Source organism: Arachis stenosperma, chromosome 10 (assembly GCF_014773155.1).
Source record: "Arachis stenosperma cultivar V10309 chromosome 10, arast.V10309.gnm1.PFL2, whole genome shotgun sequence".
Classification (NCBI taxonomy): domain Eukaryota; kingdom Viridiplantae; phylum Streptophyta; class Magnoliopsida; order Fabales; family Fabaceae; genus Arachis; species Arachis stenosperma.
Window position 1 is genome coordinate 117,032,595 of NC_080386.1, and position 8,819 is coordinate 117,041,413.

The following is an 8,819-nucleotide window of genomic DNA, read 5'->3' on the forward strand; positions in this document are numbered from 1 at the left end:
TAGGGGTTCACCGTTCGACGATGGCTACTTTTAATCCTCTCGGGAAAATGGTCCTCTGCGGCTGTCACTCGCATGGCTAATCGTCTGGAGGCATCACCTGGCCGAAGGCTACATCCCATCCTCGCAGTGAAAACTACGCTCACGTGCTCTGTCACAGCACGGCTAATTACTGGTTGGTTCCCGCGCCTACTGGAATAGAATCCCTTGATTCTTTTGCGTTTGTCATCACGCCCAGCACTTGCAAGTCTGAAGCACGTCACAGTCATTCATTACCGGAATCCTACTCGGAATACCACAGACAAGGTTAGACTTTCCGGATTCCCAGGATCCTACTCGGAATACCACAGACAAGGTGAGACTTTCCGGATCCTCATAAATGCCGCCATCTATCTAGCTTATACCACGAAGATTCTGTTGGGGAATCTAAGAGATACACATTCAAGCTCGGTTGCATGTAGAACGAAGGTGGTTGTCAATCACGCGCGTTCATAAGTGAGAATGATAATGAGGGTCATATAATCATCACATTCATCATGTTCTTGGGTACGAATGAATATCTTGGAATAAGAATAAGAGAGAATTGAATGAAAGAAAATAGAATTGCATTAATACTTGAGGTACAGCAGAGCTCCACACCCTTAATCTATGGTGTGCAGAAACTCCACCGTTGAAAATACATAAGTAAAAGGTTCAGGCATGGCCGAATGGCCAGCCCCCTAAAACGTGATCAATAGCCTCTTAGGATGAAGAATAAAACAAAACTGAGACCAAAGATATCTAATACATTAGTAAATCATCCTATTTATAATAAACTAGCTCCTAGGATTTACATGAGTAAGTAATTGATGCATAAATCCACTTCCGGGGCCCACTTGGTGTATGCTTGGGCTGAACTTGATCAATCCACGAGCTGAGGCTCCTCTTGGAGTTGAACTCCGAGTTATGACGTGTTTTGGGCGTTCAACTCCGGATCATGACGTTTTTCTGGCGTTTAACTCCAGACAGCAGCATGTACTTGGCGTTCAACGCCAAGTTACGTCGTCAATTTCCGAATAAATTATGAACTATTATATATTGCTGGAAAGCCCTGGATGTCTACTTTCCAACGCCGTTGAGAGCGCGCCAATTGGAGTTCTATATCTCCAGAAAATCCATTTCGAGTGCAGGGAGGTCAGATTCCAACAGCATCAGCAGTCCTTTTGTCAGCCTTTTTCAGAGTTTTGCTCAAGTCCCTCAATTTCAGCCAGAAATTACCTGAAATCACAGAAAAACACAAAAACTCATAGTAAAGTCCAGAAATGTGAATTTAACATAAAAACTAATGAAAACATCCCTAAAAGTAGCTTGAACTTACTAAAAACTACCTAAAAACAATGCCAAAAAGCGTATAAATTATCCGCTCATCACAACACCAAACTTAAATTGTTGCTTGTCCCCAAGCAACTGGAAATCAAATAGGATAAAAAGAAGAGAATATACTATAAATTCCAGAATATCAATGAATATTAATTATAATTAGATGAGCGGGACTTGTAGCTTTTTGCTTCTGAACAGTTTTGGCATCTCACTTTTTCCTTTGAAGTTTAGAATGATTGGCTTCTCTAGGAACTTAGAATTTCGGATAGTGTTGTTGATTCTCTTAGTTAAGTATGTTGATTCTTGAACATAGCTGCTTATGTGTCTTGGCCGTGGCCCTAAGCACTTTGTTTTCCAGTATTACCACCGGATACATAAATGCCACAGACACATAACTGGGTGAACCTTTTCAGATTGTGACTCAGCTTTGCTAGAGTCCCCAGTTAGTGGTGTTCAGAGCTCTTAAGCACACTCTTTTTTTGCTTTGGATCACGACTTTAACCACTCAGTCTCAAGCTTTTTACTTGGACCTTCATGACACAAGCACATGGTTAGGGACAGCTTGATTTAGCCGTTTAGGCCTGGATTTAATTTCCTTGGGCCCTCCTATCCATTGATGCTCAAAGCCTTGGACCTTTTTACCCTTGCCTTTTGGTTTTAAGGGCTCGTGGCTTTTTCTATTGCTCCTTCTCTTTTTTTTTTTCACTGCTTTTTCTTGCTTCAAGAATCAATTTCATGATTTTTCAGATCATCAATAACATTTCTCTTTGTTCATCATTCTTTCAAGAGCCAACAATTTTAACATTCATAAACAACAAGATCAAAAGACATATGCACTGTTCAAGCATTCATTCAGAAAACAAAAAGTATTGTCACCACATCAATATAATTAAACTAAATTCAAGAGCTATTTTCGAAATTTATGTACTTCTTGTTCTTTTGAATTAAAACATTTTTCGTTTAAGAGAAGTGAAGGATTAATGGATTTTATTCATAGCTTTAAGGCATGGTTACATACTAATGATCATGAAATAAAGACACAAAACATAGATGAACACAACATTAAAAACCGAAAAGCAGAAAGAAATAAAGAACAAGGAATGAATCCACCTGAGTGAGGGTGGCGCCTTCTTGAAGGTCCAATGGTGCTCTTTGAGCTCCTCTATGTCTCTTCCTTGCTTCTGTTGAATGATTCCTAGTAATTTTGGTGTTTCTACCCTTAGTTGCTTCCAATATTTGTGTGGAGGACAACTTATCCTCTGAGGTATCTCAGGGATCTCTTGATTTGCAGCCACATGTTCTACCACTGAGCTATGACGGCTTATATGAGTCTTTCCATCTCCCAAGACTCAGAGGTGGAAGCTTTTGTCTTCCTCTTTTTTTTTTGTCTCTGGCCTTAGGTGCCATTAATGGTTATGGAAAGGCAAAAAGCTATGCTTTTACCACACCAAACTTAGAAAATTGCTCGCCCTCGAGCAAGAGAAGAAAGAAAAGATGAAGAAGAAGAAGAAGAGATGGAGGAGATGGAGGGATGTGTGTATTCGGCTATATGGGTGGGTTTGGGTGGGAAATTGGTTTTGAATTTTGAAGGTATGTGGGGTTTATGGGGAAGGGTGGATGGATGTGAGTGGTGAATGGGGTAGTTGGGATGAGGAATTGAGGTGATTGGTGAAGAATGTTGGGAAGTGTGATATGGGGAAGAGTGAAATAGGATTAGGAGAGTGTGATTAGGATTAAAAGGTAAGGTGGGAATATGGTAGGTGGGGATCCTGTGGGGTCCACAGATCCTGAGGTGATCCTGTGGGGTCCACAGATCCTGAGGTGTCAAGGAATTCCATCCCTGCACCAAATAGGCATGTAAAATGCCTCCGTGCATCATTCTGGCGTTCAAACGCCCATTGGTGCACATTCTGGGCGTTCAACGCCCATGTAAAGCATGTTTCTGGCGTTGAACGCCAGTTTCATGCTTGTTACTGGCGTTCAGCGCCAGTTTTTCCTCTCTGGGCACATTCCTGGCGTTCAGCGCCAGAATGTTGCTTGTTTCTGACGTTCAGCGCCAGAATGGTGCTCTGTTCTGGCGTTGAACGCCAGCCAGATGCATCTTACTGGCGTTGAACGCCAGCCTGTGCGTCCTCCAGGGTGTGAATTTTTTCTTCTGCTGTTTTTTATTCTGTTTTTAATTTTTATGTTTTTTTCGTGACTCCTCATGATCATGTACCTAATAAAACATAAAATAACAATAAAATAGAATAAAATAAAATTAGATAAATAAAATTGGGTTGCCTCCCAACAAGCGCTTCTTTAATGTCAATAGCTTGACAGTGGCTCTCATGGAGCCACAAGGTGATCAGGTCAATGTTGTATAGTTGTCCACACCAAACTTAGAGTTTGGATATAGGATCTTAACACCAAACTTAGAGTTTGGTTGTGGCCTCACAACACCAAACTTAGAGTTTGACTGTGGGGGCTCTTCTTGACCCTGAACTGAGAGAAGCTCTTCATGCTTACTCTCTTCTGTCACAGAGGGATGGCCATGTGCCTTAAACACAAGGTATTCCCCATTCAATTGAAGGACTAATTCTCCTTTGTTGACATCTATCACAGCTCCTGCTGTGGCTAGGAAAGGTCTTCCAAGGATGATGCAATCATCCTCTTCCTTCCCAGTGTCTAAGATTATGAAATCAGCAGGGATGTAAAGGCCTTCAACCTTTACTAACACGTCCTCTACTATTTCATAAGCTTGTCTCAATGACTTATCTGCCAGTTGTAATAAGAACAAGGTAGGTTGTACCTCAATGATCCCCAGCTTCTCCATTACAGAAAGTGGCATAAGATTTATCCCTGACCCCAGATCACACAGAGCCTTTTCAAAGATCATGGTGCCTATGGTACAAGGTATTAAGAACTTGCCAGGATCTTGTTTCTTTTGAGGTAGAATTTTCTGAATCCAAGTATCCAGTTCATTAATGAGCAAGGGGGTTCACTTTCCCAGGTCCCATTACCAAATAACTTGGCATTCAGCTTCATGATAGCTCCTAAATATTGAGCAACTTGCTCTCCAGTTACATCTTCATCCTCTTCAGAGGATGAATAGTCTTCAGAGCTCATGAATGGCAGAAGGAGATTCAATGGAATCTCTATGGTCTCTGTATGAGCCTCAGATTCCTTTGGATCCTTAATAGGAAACTCCTTCTTGCTTGAGGAACGTCCCAGGAGGTCTTCCTCACTAGGATTTTCGTCCTCCTCCTCCCTTGTGCATTCGGCCATATTGACTATGTCAATGGCTTTGCACTCTCCTTTTGGATTTTCTTCTGTATTGCTTGGGAGAATACTGGGAGGAGTTTCAATGACTTTCTTACTCAGCTGGCCCACTTGTGCCTCCAGATTTCTAATGGAGGATCTTGTTTCACTCATGAAACTGAAAGTGGCCTTTGACAGATCAGAGACTACATTGGCTAAATTAGAAGTGTTTTGTTCAGAATTCTCTGTCTGTTGCTGAGAAGATGATGGATATGGCTTGCTATTGCCCAGCCTGTTGCGTCCACCATTGTTAAAGCCTTGTTGAGGATTTTGTTGATCCTTCCATGAGAAATTTGGATGATTTCTCCATGATGAGTTATAGGTGTTTCCATAAGGTTCACCTATATAATTAACCTCTGCCATGGCAGGGTTCTCAGGATCATAAGCTTCTTCAGAAGCCGCCTCTCTAGTACTGTTGGATGCATGTTGCCATCCATTCAGATTTTGAGAGATCATGTTGACTTGTTGAGTTAACACCTTGTTCTGAGCCAATATGGCATTCAGAGTATCAATTTCAAGAACTCCTTTCTTCTTAGGTATCCCATTGTTCACGGAATTCCTCTCAGAAGTATACATGAACTGGTTATTTGCAACCATGTCAATGAGTTCTTGAGCCTCTTCAGGCGTTTTCTTCAGGTGAATAGATCCACCTGCAGAATGGTCCAATGACATTTTCGAAAATTCAGAGAGACCATAATAAAATATATCTAATATGGTCCATTCTGAAAACATGTCAGATGGACATCTTTTGGTCAGCTGCTTGTATCTTTCCCAAGCTTCATAGAGGAATTCACCATCTTTTTGTTTGAAAGTTTGAACATCCACTCTCAGCTTGCTCAGCTTTTGAGGAGGAAAGAATTTGTCCAAGAAGGCAGTGACCAGCTTATCCCATGAGTCCAGGCTATCCTTGGGTTGTGAATCCAACCATATTCTAGCTCTGTCTCTTACAGCAAAAGGGAAAAGCATGAGTCTGTAGACTTCAGGATCAACTCCATTCATCTTTACAGTCTCACAGATCTGCAAGAACTCAGTTAAAAACTGATAAGGATCTTCAGATGGAAGTCCATAAAACTTGCAGTTTTGTTGCATTAAAGCAACTAGTTGAGGCTTAAGCTCAAAGTTATTGGCTCCAATGGCAGGAATGGAGATGCTTCTTCCATCAAACTTGGACGTTGGCTTTGTGAAGTCACCAAGCATTCTCCTTGCATTATTATTATTTTCGGCTGCCATCTCCTTCTCTTGTTCGAAAATTTCTGAAAGGTTGTTTCTGGATTGTTGTAATTTAGCTTCTCTTAATTTTCTCTTCAGAGTCCTTTCAGGTTCTGGATCAATTTCAACAAGAGTGCCTTTATCCTTGTTCCTGCTCATATGAAAGAGAAGAAAACAAGAAAAGAAAGAGGAATCCTCTATGTCACAGTATAGAGATTCCTTTATGTTAGTAGAAGAAGAAAGGGGTAGAAGAATGAAGAAGGAGATTTGGATTTATGGATGAAGAGAGGTGAAGAGAAGTGTTAGTAAACAAATAATTAAATAGAAGAAGAAAAGAGGAGGGAGATTTCGAAAATAATTTTTGAAAAGGGGTTAGTGATTTTCGAAAATTAGAGATAAAATGTAATTAAAATTAAAACATGAAACAATTAATTAATTAAAAAGAATGTTTGAAAAAGGGGTGAGATATTTTCGAAAATTAGAGAGGGAAAAGTAGTTAGGTGGTTTTGAAAAAGATAAGAAACAAACAAAAAGTTAGTTAGTTGATTGAAAAAGATTTGAAATCAAAATTGAAAAAGATAAGAAGATAGTAAGTTAAGATATTTTTGAAATCAAATTTTGAAAAAGATAAAATTTTAAAAAAAAAATCAAATAAAAGATAAAAAGATTTAATTCAAAAATTTTTGAAATTATTTACTTCACTAACAAGAAACTACAAGATAAGATTCTAGAACTTAAAGATTGAACCTTTCTTAACAAGAAAGTAACAAACTTCAAATTTTTGAGCCAATCACATTAATTATTAGTGAATTTTCGAAAATTATGATGTAAAGATAAGGAAAAGATTTTGAAAATAATTTAAAAAATGTTTTTGAAATTTTTGAAAAATAGAAAAATGAAAAAGATATGATTTTTGAAAAAGATTTTAAAAAGATAAGATTTTTAAAATTGAAATTTTTGACTTGACTTGTAAGAAACAACTAATTTTTAAAAATTTTTGACCAAGTCAACCCAAAATTTCGAAAATTTGGAGGGAAATAAGGAAAAGATATTTTTTTTATTTTTGAATTTTTAATTATGAGAGAGAAAAACAACAAAAATACTCAATGCATGAAATTTTTAAATCAAAACAATGAATGCATGCAAGAATGCTATGAATGTCAAGATGAACACCAAGAACACTTTGAAGATCATGATGAACATCAAGAACATATTTTTGAAAAATTTTTGATGCAAAGAAAATATGCAAGACACCAAACTTAGAAATTTTTAATGCTTGGAAAATATGAATGCAAAGATGCACATGAAAAACAAGAAACAACACAAAACAAGAAATCATCAAGATCAAACAAGAGGACTTATCAAGAACAACTTGAAGATCATGAAGAACACTATGAATGCATGGGATTTTTGAAAAATGCAAGAAAAATTTTTAAAGCATGCAATTGACACCAAACTTAAAAAAATTGACTCAAGACTCAAACAAGAAACACAAAATATTTTTGGTTTTTTATGATTTTATGATTTTTTTAATATTTTTATTGATTTTTTCGAAAATAAAGTTTAGAAAAACGAAGAATAAAAGAAAAATTTTGAAAAAGATTTTTGAAAAGAAAATTACCTAATCTAAGCAACAAGATGAACCGTCAGTTGTCCATACTCGAACAATCCCCGGCAATGGCGCCAAAAACTTGGTGGACGAAATTGTGATCCATGTTCTAACTATTTGTATGAAATCATTATTATGGCACTGGTTGAATTCACAACTCCGTTCAACTAACCAGCAAGTGTACTGGGTCGTCCAAGTAATAAACCTTACGTGAGTAAGGGTCGATCCCACAGAGATTGTTGGTATGAAGCAAGCTATTGTCACCTTGTAAATCTCAGTCAGGCAGATTAAATTGGTTTATGGTTTCGAAAATTAATAATAAGAAAATAGAAGAATTAAAAAGGATAGAATACTTATGCAGATTCATTGGTGGGAATTTCAGATAAGCGAATGGAGATACTGTATGGCTCAAGAACGCCTGCTCTCCTACTGCTTCAACTCAATCCTTCTGACTCATTTCCATGGCAAGCTGTGTATAGGGGTTCACCGTTCGACGATGGCTACTTTTAATCCTCTCGGGAAAATGGTCCTCTGCGGCTGTCACTCGCATGGCTAATCGTCTGGAGGCATCACCTGGCCGAAGGCTACATCCCATCCTCGCAGTGAAAACTACGCTCACGCGCTCTGTCACAGCACGGCTAATCACTGGTTGGTTCCCGCGCCTACTGGAATAGAATCCCTTGATTCTTTTGCGTTTGTCATCACGCCTAGCACTTGCAAGTCTGAAGCACGTCACAGTCATTCATTACCGGAATCCTACTCGGAATACCACAGACAACGTTAGACTTTCCGGATTCCCAGGATCCTACTCGGAATACCACAGACAAGGTGAGACTTTCTGGATCCTCATAAATGGCACCATCTATCTAGCTTATACCACGAAGATTCTGTTGGGGAATCTAAGAGATACACATTCAAGCTCGGTTGCATGTAGAACGAAGGTGGTTGTCAATCACGCGCGTTCATAAGTGAGAATGATAATGAGGGTCATATAATCATCACATTCATCATGTTCTTGGGTACGAATGAATATCTTGGAATAAGAATAAGAGAGAATTGAATGAAAGAAAATAGAATTGCATTAATACTTGAGGTACAGCAGAGCTCCACACCCTTAATCTATGGTGTGCAGAAACTCCACCGTTGAAAATACATAAGTAAAAGGTTCAGGCATGGCCGAATGGCCAGCCCCCTAAAACGTGATCAATAGCCTCTTAGGATGAAGAATAAAACAAAACTGAGACCAAAGATATCTAATACATTAGTAAATCATCCTATTTATAATAAACTAGCTCCTAGGGTTTACATGAGTAAGTAATTGATGCATAAATCCACTTCCGGGGCC

At 38.6% G+C, this 8,819-nt stretch overlaps 1 non-coding gene across 1 annotated transcript; it reads left to right on the top strand.

The window, feature by feature from the left end:
• Positions 1-5,386: 5,386 nt before the first annotated feature.
• Positions 5,387-5,490, top strand: LOC130959015 (small nucleolar RNA R71). Its single transcript, XR_009078113.1, has one exon. It is a non-coding gene; the product is annotated as a small nucleolar RNA R71 (small nucleolar RNA).
• Positions 5,491-8,819: the final 3,329 nt, after the last annotated feature.